We start from the raw sequence: 9,730 nt of genomic DNA, 5'->3' as shown, positions 1-9,730 counted from the left end.
GATGCAATTCCAAATTTCACCACATGATGGTGCCCAATTTTGACTTCATAGGACATATAAAACACTTAGCTTGTTACTATGTTCAAGGTAATCAGATTTGTTTATTATTCTAATGGCCTTTTCAAAACTATTCTGGATTACTACTTTGGATCTATTCTACATTACTTGGCAACAACATACTCTGTAACAGATTAGGCAGTATAATCACATATGTTAACTTGAGAGTGCCCACACTCAATCTACTTATCGTGATGTGTTAAATCAATTACTGTTAGACATTATTTGTCTGATAATCTACCAAATCTTTGAATTGAAGAATTTGTGATTTAATTAATAGCGTGTTATTATGTTCAGGGTAATCAGACTTGTATATAATTCTAATGGCCTTCTTTTGAAAACTATTCTGAATTACAACTTTGGATCTTATATTACTTTGCAACAATATACTCGGTGACGGATTAGGCAGTATAATCACATATGTTAACTTCAGTGCCCACACTGTATTTATTTATGGTTATTTGTTAAATCAAGTACTGTTAGACATGAAATAGGAAGTGTTTAACATGAATGTTATGGCTACTCACCATTGTAGCTCGCTCCTGGTCAATGATACTTGTAGCTCTCTCCTGGTCAATGATACGAGCCTCTTCTTGCAGTGGAAAACTTACAGCCAACAAACACCGTGGAACCTAAAGGAAGGAAATTAAACATTAACATTTAGCCTCAACCAACATTCACAGATGTAACGCAACGCAAACTACACAAACGTAAATCTTTTTAAACACAATGAGTTGTACTTACCGTGTACGCTCTAGACGGTCCACTTGCAAGCAGAAAATAAAGATATTTCTGTTGATAGTCGTCGTGTTTGTATCCGTTGTCTCGCTCAAGGCCATTGCGCCCACAGATTTGAATTTTGGCGACAGTTCAGCCTATTGACGTCATTTCCGCGGTGTAATACCCGCATATCTGAAACGGCAAAGTTAAGAGTAGAGTTAAATAAAGTTTTTAATCAACGCAATCATTTACAACCATTGACCAGTCGAAATAATCGTCGAAATTCGACGTTCCCCCCAAACGCCACACTCACTCGCTTTTCAGGGCAACAAAAGTACTTCTTTTTAAAAACGATGAGTTGTACTTACCGTGTACGCTCTGGATGGTCCAGTTGCAAGCAGAAAATAAAAACATTTCTCTCGTTAGTCGTATGTTACCATCCGCTGTGTCTTTGTCAACATCGCCATTTTCCTACTTCCTGTTGCGAGCCACGCCCACGGATTTAAATTCTGGCGGAAGAACCCGCCCATTGGCGTCGTTTTCGCGTATAGCAAATCCGATTGATTGGGAAGGGGGCGCGGTTATGCAGCCGAGGGGGTCCTGTGATCGGTGGGATGTAAAGTAGGCGTCGACGTCACGTCCGCGTCACGTGACCACGACGTGGCAGACGTCATATAGTAACCGCTGTTTTGATCAGTAGACTTACTTATTATGCGTTGACATAATGGCGCACTGGTTAGCATGTCCACCTCTCAAGCATGATGTTGCGGGTTCGACGCCTGATCAATGTTAGCCATGGAGTGAGCTGAAGTGCATGGCGCTGAAGATTTGAATGTTTGAAATGCGCTGAGGTCTGACATAACAGGCAGAATGGTTTGCCATCACGTTCAACAAAAAATAGAAACTTTCCCACTCTGATAAAAACGTCCTGTGTTCATCTACATATTTCCGTTTTGCTGTGCATCTTTTCTCTGCCATTTCGAGAGCCCAATTGACACTAATAGTTTACTGGAATGTGTTTGCCCATCCTACTTTGTGGAATTTCACCACATGCGCTTTTGACCAAAATACCAAATTGAACTCAAGTGAAGCCAACACGCACAACCCCCCCCCCCCCCACACACACACACACACACACAAATGTTGATATGAACATAAAAGGGCCGCATGAATCCAAGCAAAGAGCCGCATGCGGTTCAGGAATTGCGGCTTGGTCAAACCTGTACTATACAACTTTATTTGTATAAAATTTTCACAACAGCTGTCACACAAACAAAGCGGGGAAAAACGAAGACGTGCGTGTTCCGCCCACGCTGGATTTATTTGCACCTTTGAAAAGACACCGTATTGCCGCAGATGTGGCAAAGAGTACTTTTGGGCATCTGAGACGGAAGGATGTCCAAAGCATCATGTCACCTGCTCTGGTCGGCATGGTGGTGGGACGTTGAGGTCAACCGCTTTGGGGTTGGCTGAATCTTTGGTCGCAGGATGCCACACACTTGAAGACAGAAGCAGAAAAGCAGAGCTAAATGCAAAATGTACTCACCGGTGACTCCAATTTTTTTCCCCCCTGAAGAAATGGATGGACGGGTGGCCCCGGCTGGCCGGTGGGACTCTTGTTATTCTGACCCTTTTTAGTGCGCGTTTGGGGCAACAACCGTTTTTTGTGGCGCTCTCTTCTGGTTCAAGAGTGCCCTGCATGTGAATTTGCCTTTCCTGCCTTCTGATTGGATGAGCGCCGGTGTGACGCGGTGCCTCTGTCACCGTGGCGGGGGGTATACGTCGGCATCGGAGCGTCTGCCAACGTCTGAGACCGGCTGGCAGTTTATCGGAGGTGTCGAGTGCGGTGCCGCTGGAGCTCACTCACCAGCTGGTGTTAGGGCCACAGAATGAAGGCCAAGGAGAAGAATAGAAAGAGAAACAGAAACTTCTCCTCAAATTGTTTGATTTGTCTCTTCTGAGCTTCGATGAATTCTTTCAGCTCTTTGTTCCTCTAAGACGGACAAATGGAAAGTGGCCTTCAAAAGCCAGTAAGCGTGCAAGTAAGTGCCGGGCTGGCTTTGGGCCCTTACCTGTTGCGCGCTGTGCAGCAGATCCATTCTCTCTTGGAGGATGCAAGCGTCGCGCTCCCTCAACTCGCACATCAGGGCTCGCTTCCATTGGTCCACGGCGCTCCTAAGCTCTTCTCTCTGATCCGCCGTCAGCACGTCATTCACGCCAGCGTGGCTGGCTTTTTCGCCGTCCGTGGCGGGGCAGTCCCGCTGCGGTAGCGCCTCGTACAACATGGCCTCCAGCTCCAGGATCCTCTGGGCCGCAATCCTCGTCCATCAGTGGTCCGGCGGGAGATTTGAGGGCGACTTACCTTATGAGCCTGGTCCATGGAACGCTTCCTGAAGTCCAACTCTTCATCCAGGTAGCCCTTCTGCTTACAGAACATATCCTAGCACAGCTCAAGGTCAGAATTGTTGGGGCACATTGCCGGAGTTCCCCTTGGCTGATGTCGCGTGTCTGTCTACCTTCTCACTTTCAATGTCCAACATCTACTGTTGAAGTGCTGACTTGGTCACTTTGATGTATTCTAACCACTGAGGAAACGCTGCTGTCACATAAGCAGAATGCGAGAGCGTGCGTGGACATGCGCGTTACCTTCTCGGCTAGGGTGAGAAGGGTCCTGGCGTGAATCATGACCACCTGCTCCTCGTTGGTGAGATTCTGCAAGAGCCCAAAGGCACAGCGTCAACTGTTAGGGTTTTCCAGGTTATCTTTATCGTAGGATTATGTTGGAATGTAAACTATAATGATTAAATCAATCTTGTCTTGCCCTCACAATGCAGAGTAAGATGAAGTGGTTGCTTCCTCTGCTTGATTGACCAGCTGCAGGGGAAGCAATCAAAGTTGTTCTGTTTCCCACAACAGTGTAAAACACCCCCTGCTCTGATCTTATCAGAGGCCGGGGGTACACCAAACCTGTCCACTCTCACCCCCACTCTGTTCCTCCTAATAAATATGCCCTTGCAGGGAGGAGACTTTTAGATTTCATTCCTGTAGCGAGTGATCTCTCCACCTGCAGGTGTCTAAAAGAACTTGCTTGTCTCCCGTGTGGTTCTTGCAAAATAAGTTGGAGTGAGCAAATCTCTAACATTTTGGTGCCGAAACCCGGGATCCCTCATACCCATCATCTGGCTGACGGAGGACGACGCGCTGTACACCGTCGACGGGCCAGCGTCCATTAGCCGGACCTGGTAAAGAAAGACCTGGGAAGGAAATTCTTCGCTGGGCCAGCATCTTAGGTCTGCCTTCGTCTGACAGAGGTGGATTGACGGGACCTGGCAGTGCAACGAACCAGGGGACAAGTAAGTTAAAGGCCTGAAGTTGTGTGATTGTGTTGTTGTGAAACGCGTATAAAAAAACAAAACAAAAAAAACACAGGTGCACGTGAGATTCGGCTTTGGTTTGTCCGAGCTATGACATACGGCTTTGGTTTGTCCGAGCTATGAGATACGGCTTTGTTTTGTCCGAGCTATAAGATTCGGCTTTGGTTTGTCCGAGCTATGAGATTCGGCTTTGGTTTGTCCGAGCTATGAGATTCGGCTTTGGTTTGTCCGAGCTATGAGATTCGGCTTTGGTTTGTCCGAGCTATGAGATACGGCTTTGGTTTGTCCGAGCCATGGGAAAAATACAAAGCGCTGGAGTTTGTGTAATTGAGAGTGTGACTGGTAGGATAAATTGACTAAATAGCAGTTCTAGCATTGATCCACGGCAATAATACAGGCTAGTAATTTGTTGAATGGTCAATTTAAACCTGCATTGAGGATCCTCAAAGAAATAAATAAGTAATAATAGTAATAATAATAATAATAATATTTTTTGAGACAAAGAGATTGTAAAACCTAAAATTACTAGAATTAAGATGGGAAATAAAAACGGTAAATCTCTACCTCTTGACGGAGATGAGAAGTACATGGCGAGTAGATTTCTTAATTGTATGCAATATATGCCGAAGTGGAAGAAAAAGTATGGAGTAGAAAGGAAGTTGAGAAATCAAGTGGTAAAGAAATGCAACTTGCTTCTAGAAGATAAATAAATAAAATAAGAATGTGCTGTCCTCGTGTGCATGGGAGGGACCAGCTCATGATCGACTACAGGAAATGGCCAGCCTGTGACGAATCATTGGTGCTGGGAACTACCTTTTGCGTGCGAGAGCTGTGCATGTGTGTGTGTATATGTTAAAATGATGAACATTGGCTAAAGTTTTAGTATAAAAAAAAATTTGCTAGACTGTGGTCTATCCAATTTGCACCGCAGAACAGAAATTATTTTGAAAGATAAAAATGAGAGGAAAAAGAGAGAAATCTGTTTACAAGCAGAAACTAATCCACACTAGTGCATGTTAAGTGTGGAGCCCACATGAGAAATTCGAAGAAAAAAAAATGACAGAACATGCTTTCAGGAATTGGAAGAAGCTAAATTGTGAATTTAAGATTTTGCAATGCTACATTTAATAGGAATAATTGATTGGTTGTGTTATAAGATTATACAAAATTCTAAATGCAAGCTAAATCTGAGAGATTGAGTTCTTCAAATTTAAAAACAAAGAAAAAATTCAGATTAATTTGCCAATTGTTTGTTTTAGTTAATTTTTTTTTGAATTGGTGGATTGTTCTACCAGGAAACCTGAGTTGAAAATGATATATGAATGTTGTGTGGTGAGCTTGGATGAATTGGGACCAATGTGATAGAAAGACTCCTTTTTGGAGACTGTGTGTGAGATGCAAATGAACATTGATGAATGATAGCCTGAATGAAAAGAAATTACAGGTTGAATGGTTGAAGTCGTTGGCGACTACTATGGAAAATTAGTAGAGCGACTTTGATGAAAGAGTGATTTTGAGCAGGTTGAATGTTAGAAAGAAACACGTAGCTTTTGGATTGATAATTAAGTACAGGAAAAAAAACTGGAGAACCAGTAACACATGTAGAAGATGTGTGAACTGGGAAATTGAGAAGCGTTTTGGACAGAAAGTCAAATTAAATGATGATGGAATCGTATGTAGTAAAGAACGCATTCTCCCAAAAAGATTGTCAAGGTGTGTGTTAGGTTCAAAGTGCTAACTGAATATCTGAATAAGAGAAAAGGGTCAGCAGACAAAAAACAAGTGAGGCAGAATATTGAGTATTTTCTCGCGAGGAGTGCAATCAGACTTACAGCAATCCGACTACACTAAAAATCTGTTTTACACTCCTCGCTCTTTTTATTTGGAATGCCCTACCCACAGTGTGAGACGATTAGCCCTTAAGGGGGGGGGGAAAGAGATTGTGGCTTCGTCTCGTAAGAAACAAAAAGTAACGCACAAAGTGTTGCGTGCAGATATGGCTATATCAGCAAAACAGTTTAAGCGATATTCTGAGAGATAAAAAGAGAAAGTGACGTTCTTTAAGGAAGATCAGAAGGTTCGTGACGCATTGTTTGACGTGTTGTTTTCACGATCTGTTCTGGTGGACGCTGAGCTGTCAGCAGCATCTTGTTTGACACAACCGTCATCTCGCCCCTGACCCAGCCGTAATCCTTCTGTTCTGTTGTACAAGATAAGAATAAGCAAGGCAAAGCAGCAAGCATACTGAACAGTAATATTGTGAATAAGTACTCATTAGAGAACGCATGATAACATATATATACAATTTTTCTAACAGTGTGAGGTATGGGCGTTGCCAAGCCTCAAAAGGAGGGAGTGAGTAGGACAGATAGTGGAAGATAGTAATAATACAACACTTTATGACAATGAATTTTCGAATACATTTGGTGTTATACTGTGGTATTTTTTTTTTTTTATTCTGGTGTAGATAGGTTAGCAACACGAGAGATTTAGAGGTTCAAAAGAAAGACAGTCAAAAGAAAACATTTTTGATTTGGACAATTGCAGGCTAACAGGAACATAAGAACGATAAGAACTACGAGAGTTGCAAACAACAGATGAAGAGCAGTCCTTGGCAGATTATATGATCAGGACGCTCAAACTGTGTCAAAGACAAATTTACTGCCGCCTGATCTTTCCTCCTCACAGGTCGACAACCCCATCAATCCAGGAGACTGGGTCTACATCAAGGTCATCAAAAGAAAGAACTGGGCCAGCCCGCGGTGGGAGGGACCGTTCCAAGTTTTGCTTGCTACTCCCACGGCGGTAAAAATTTCTCAACGGCCCAGCTGGATTCACCACAGCCACTGCAAGTTGCAGAGAGTGCTGGACCCCTAATTCGGAGTGGTGGGGAAGGCTGACTATCGGCCCCATCGTTTAGGGTGAGGCGTCTCAATGTTGGTGAAGAATTCATCGATCCCCACTCCGCTAGGCGAGGGGATGTCCCGGTGTCTCTGCCATCCTAGTAGCAACGGGGCTCCATATGCCAGATGGATCCTCTGCTGCGTTGTGGTTGGAGCGTGCTATGGTCTATTGACTCATCTGAACAGACCAAATGACAATGTTGCCCGTGGTAAACGATGGTCACATGATGAGAACTTTGAAGACTGGTCATGGGACCCCAGAAACCCATACGAAACCAACACTTGGTACCGGTATGTCAGGTTCACTGTGAGAGCTCACACACGGGAGGCGTGCTATGTGTGTTCGAAACTCCCCCCTTCCTCCACGCAAGTTCGCTTGGAGGCCAGAGCAATGAATGTCACTGAAGCAAAATGTATGGCATCCATGGGAGGAGTTGGATATCAGCACTGTGCCGTCACAGTCAAAGATGCCGACCCTTACCGCCCTGGACTTGCTGACGGTGCCTGTGATCAGCTGTTCTGGACAAATCTCAATGTGACTGTTAAAGGACGGACAATACCACAAGTGGCCTACACAGAGAGACCAGCTGGAGTGAATTACACATGTTACATCCAAGGTAACAAGACCCACGTCTGCATTAACGACGACTGCTCTCCAGGAGGAAACTGGATGGGAGCTTTGGACATCACCGATGAGTGTCAAGTTAAGAGAGCCATTTCAGGTGGTGAGGGCTCTCCAACCAACATGGCTACACCATTGAACGGAACATACTTCATACAGAATGGCTGGTGGCTTTGTGGTCACAAGGTTTATCCGATGCTGCCCGCCAACTGGACAGGAGTGTGTGCACCAGTGTGGGTGACAGACCACACCTACAGGATACGACATCATCTGCTGACAGGAGCACACAACTCATCTGGACGTCGACGCAGAGCAGTTGCAATCTTTGACCCTCATGACCCTGTCTGGGGTGCGAACGTTCCAGAGGACCATAAAGTGTGGTCTGCCGGAGACAAAGTTGTCCTTGCGCTCTTCCCTCAGATTGGGGTTGGGAAACTATCGCTCTTCATCGAGACACTGAACTATCGTTTTCAATCCTTTGTGAATCTCTCGCTGCAAGTCAACGATGGACAAAATAGAGAGATTCAGGCTATTAGACTGATGGTCTTGCAAAACAGGATGGTTCTGGACTTGTTGACGGCAGCACAAGGTGGTGTGTGCCACATCATTGAGACTTCCTGTTGCACATACATACCAGGAGAAAATGACACCCACATAAACGATGCCATGAATTCGCTGAAGAACTTACAGCAGGCCATGTCTAAAGACAAGGTCCCACATCAGTTTGATTTCTTTTCATGGCTATTCTCTGGCAACTGGTGGCAACTGCTGTTGAAATTGCTGTCTCCTGTGCTTGTTGTGCTGGTGGTGTTGTGCTCGTTTACGACCTGCGTTATCCCATGTTTGAAGTCTGCTGTGTCGAAGTTTGTGTCCTCTACTGTAGCCCAGGTTCATATACATATATATCATGAATTTCAAGATGGCGGCGCGTGCACACGCAGCGGCCACTCTCTGTCCCGTCGGTACGGTGATTTGTTCGTCTAATGAGTGTTCGTCCGACAGTCTTGTGTGTTCGTCTCGTCCGTGCTACAAGTACAGCAGGCAGGTTCTGCTTGACATCGGCAGAAGTTCATATACAACTTCTTAGAGATGACGGATGTGATGACGATAATGACACGTGGATTGCGTAGATGCTGCTCTGTTGGGCATGTTTTACAGAAACTTGATGATTTAACCATCAAAAATGCTTCGCAAGTGATGGATACAATGATGTACTGTTTCTGTGTTTTTATTTTTATTTTTTATTGATAGCATTCTGGTCGCCTGTGGCACAGGGGCCGTGAAAGAATTTTCCTGCTAATAACATCTGGCCAGCAGGTTTTTCGCTTACACAATAAGTTTGATCTGGGGTATTGAGGTAATGCCTCATCTTCACTGGAAAGTGTTGCTATCATTGTTTGTTGTTTTTATTTTTACTATTCTTCTTTCTTCATTATACATATATATATATATATATATATATATATATATATATGTTTTTTCTTACTTGTCTTTGTTGTTTGGGGTGACATAATCATATGATAAAACAGGAGGGAGATGTTAGGGTTTTCCATGTTATCTTTATCGTAGGATTATGTTGGAATGTAAACTATAATGATTAAATCAATCTTCTCTTGCCCTCACAATGCAGAGTAAGATGAAGTGGTTGCTTCCTCTGCTTGATTGACCAGCTGCAGGGGAAGCAATCAAAGTTGTTCTGTTTGCCACAACAGTGTAAAACACCCCCTGCTCTGATCTTATCAGAGGCCGGGGGTACACCAAACCTGTCCACTCTCACCCCCACTCTGTTCCTCCTAATAAATATGCCCTTGCAGGAAGGAGACTTTTAGATTTCGTTCCTGTAGCGAGTGATCTCTCCACCTGCAGGTGTCTAAAAGAACTTGCTTGTCTCCCGTGTGGTTCTTGCAAAATAAGTTGGAGTGAGCAAATCTCTAACATCAACAAGCTTCTTTCAGCGCAAAGCCTTCCAAAAGTCACATTTGAGCCGCCGAGTCTCGTGGAGTGCGAACATAAGGAGTTCGACATACACTTACGGCGTTATCGCCCAGGATGTC

Source organism: Syngnathus scovelli, chromosome 8 (assembly GCF_024217435.2).
Source record: "Syngnathus scovelli strain Florida chromosome 8, RoL_Ssco_1.2, whole genome shotgun sequence".
NCBI lineage: Eukaryota > Metazoa > Chordata > Actinopteri > Syngnathiformes > Syngnathidae > Syngnathus > Syngnathus scovelli.
This window is presented reverse-complemented; position numbering follows the sequence as displayed.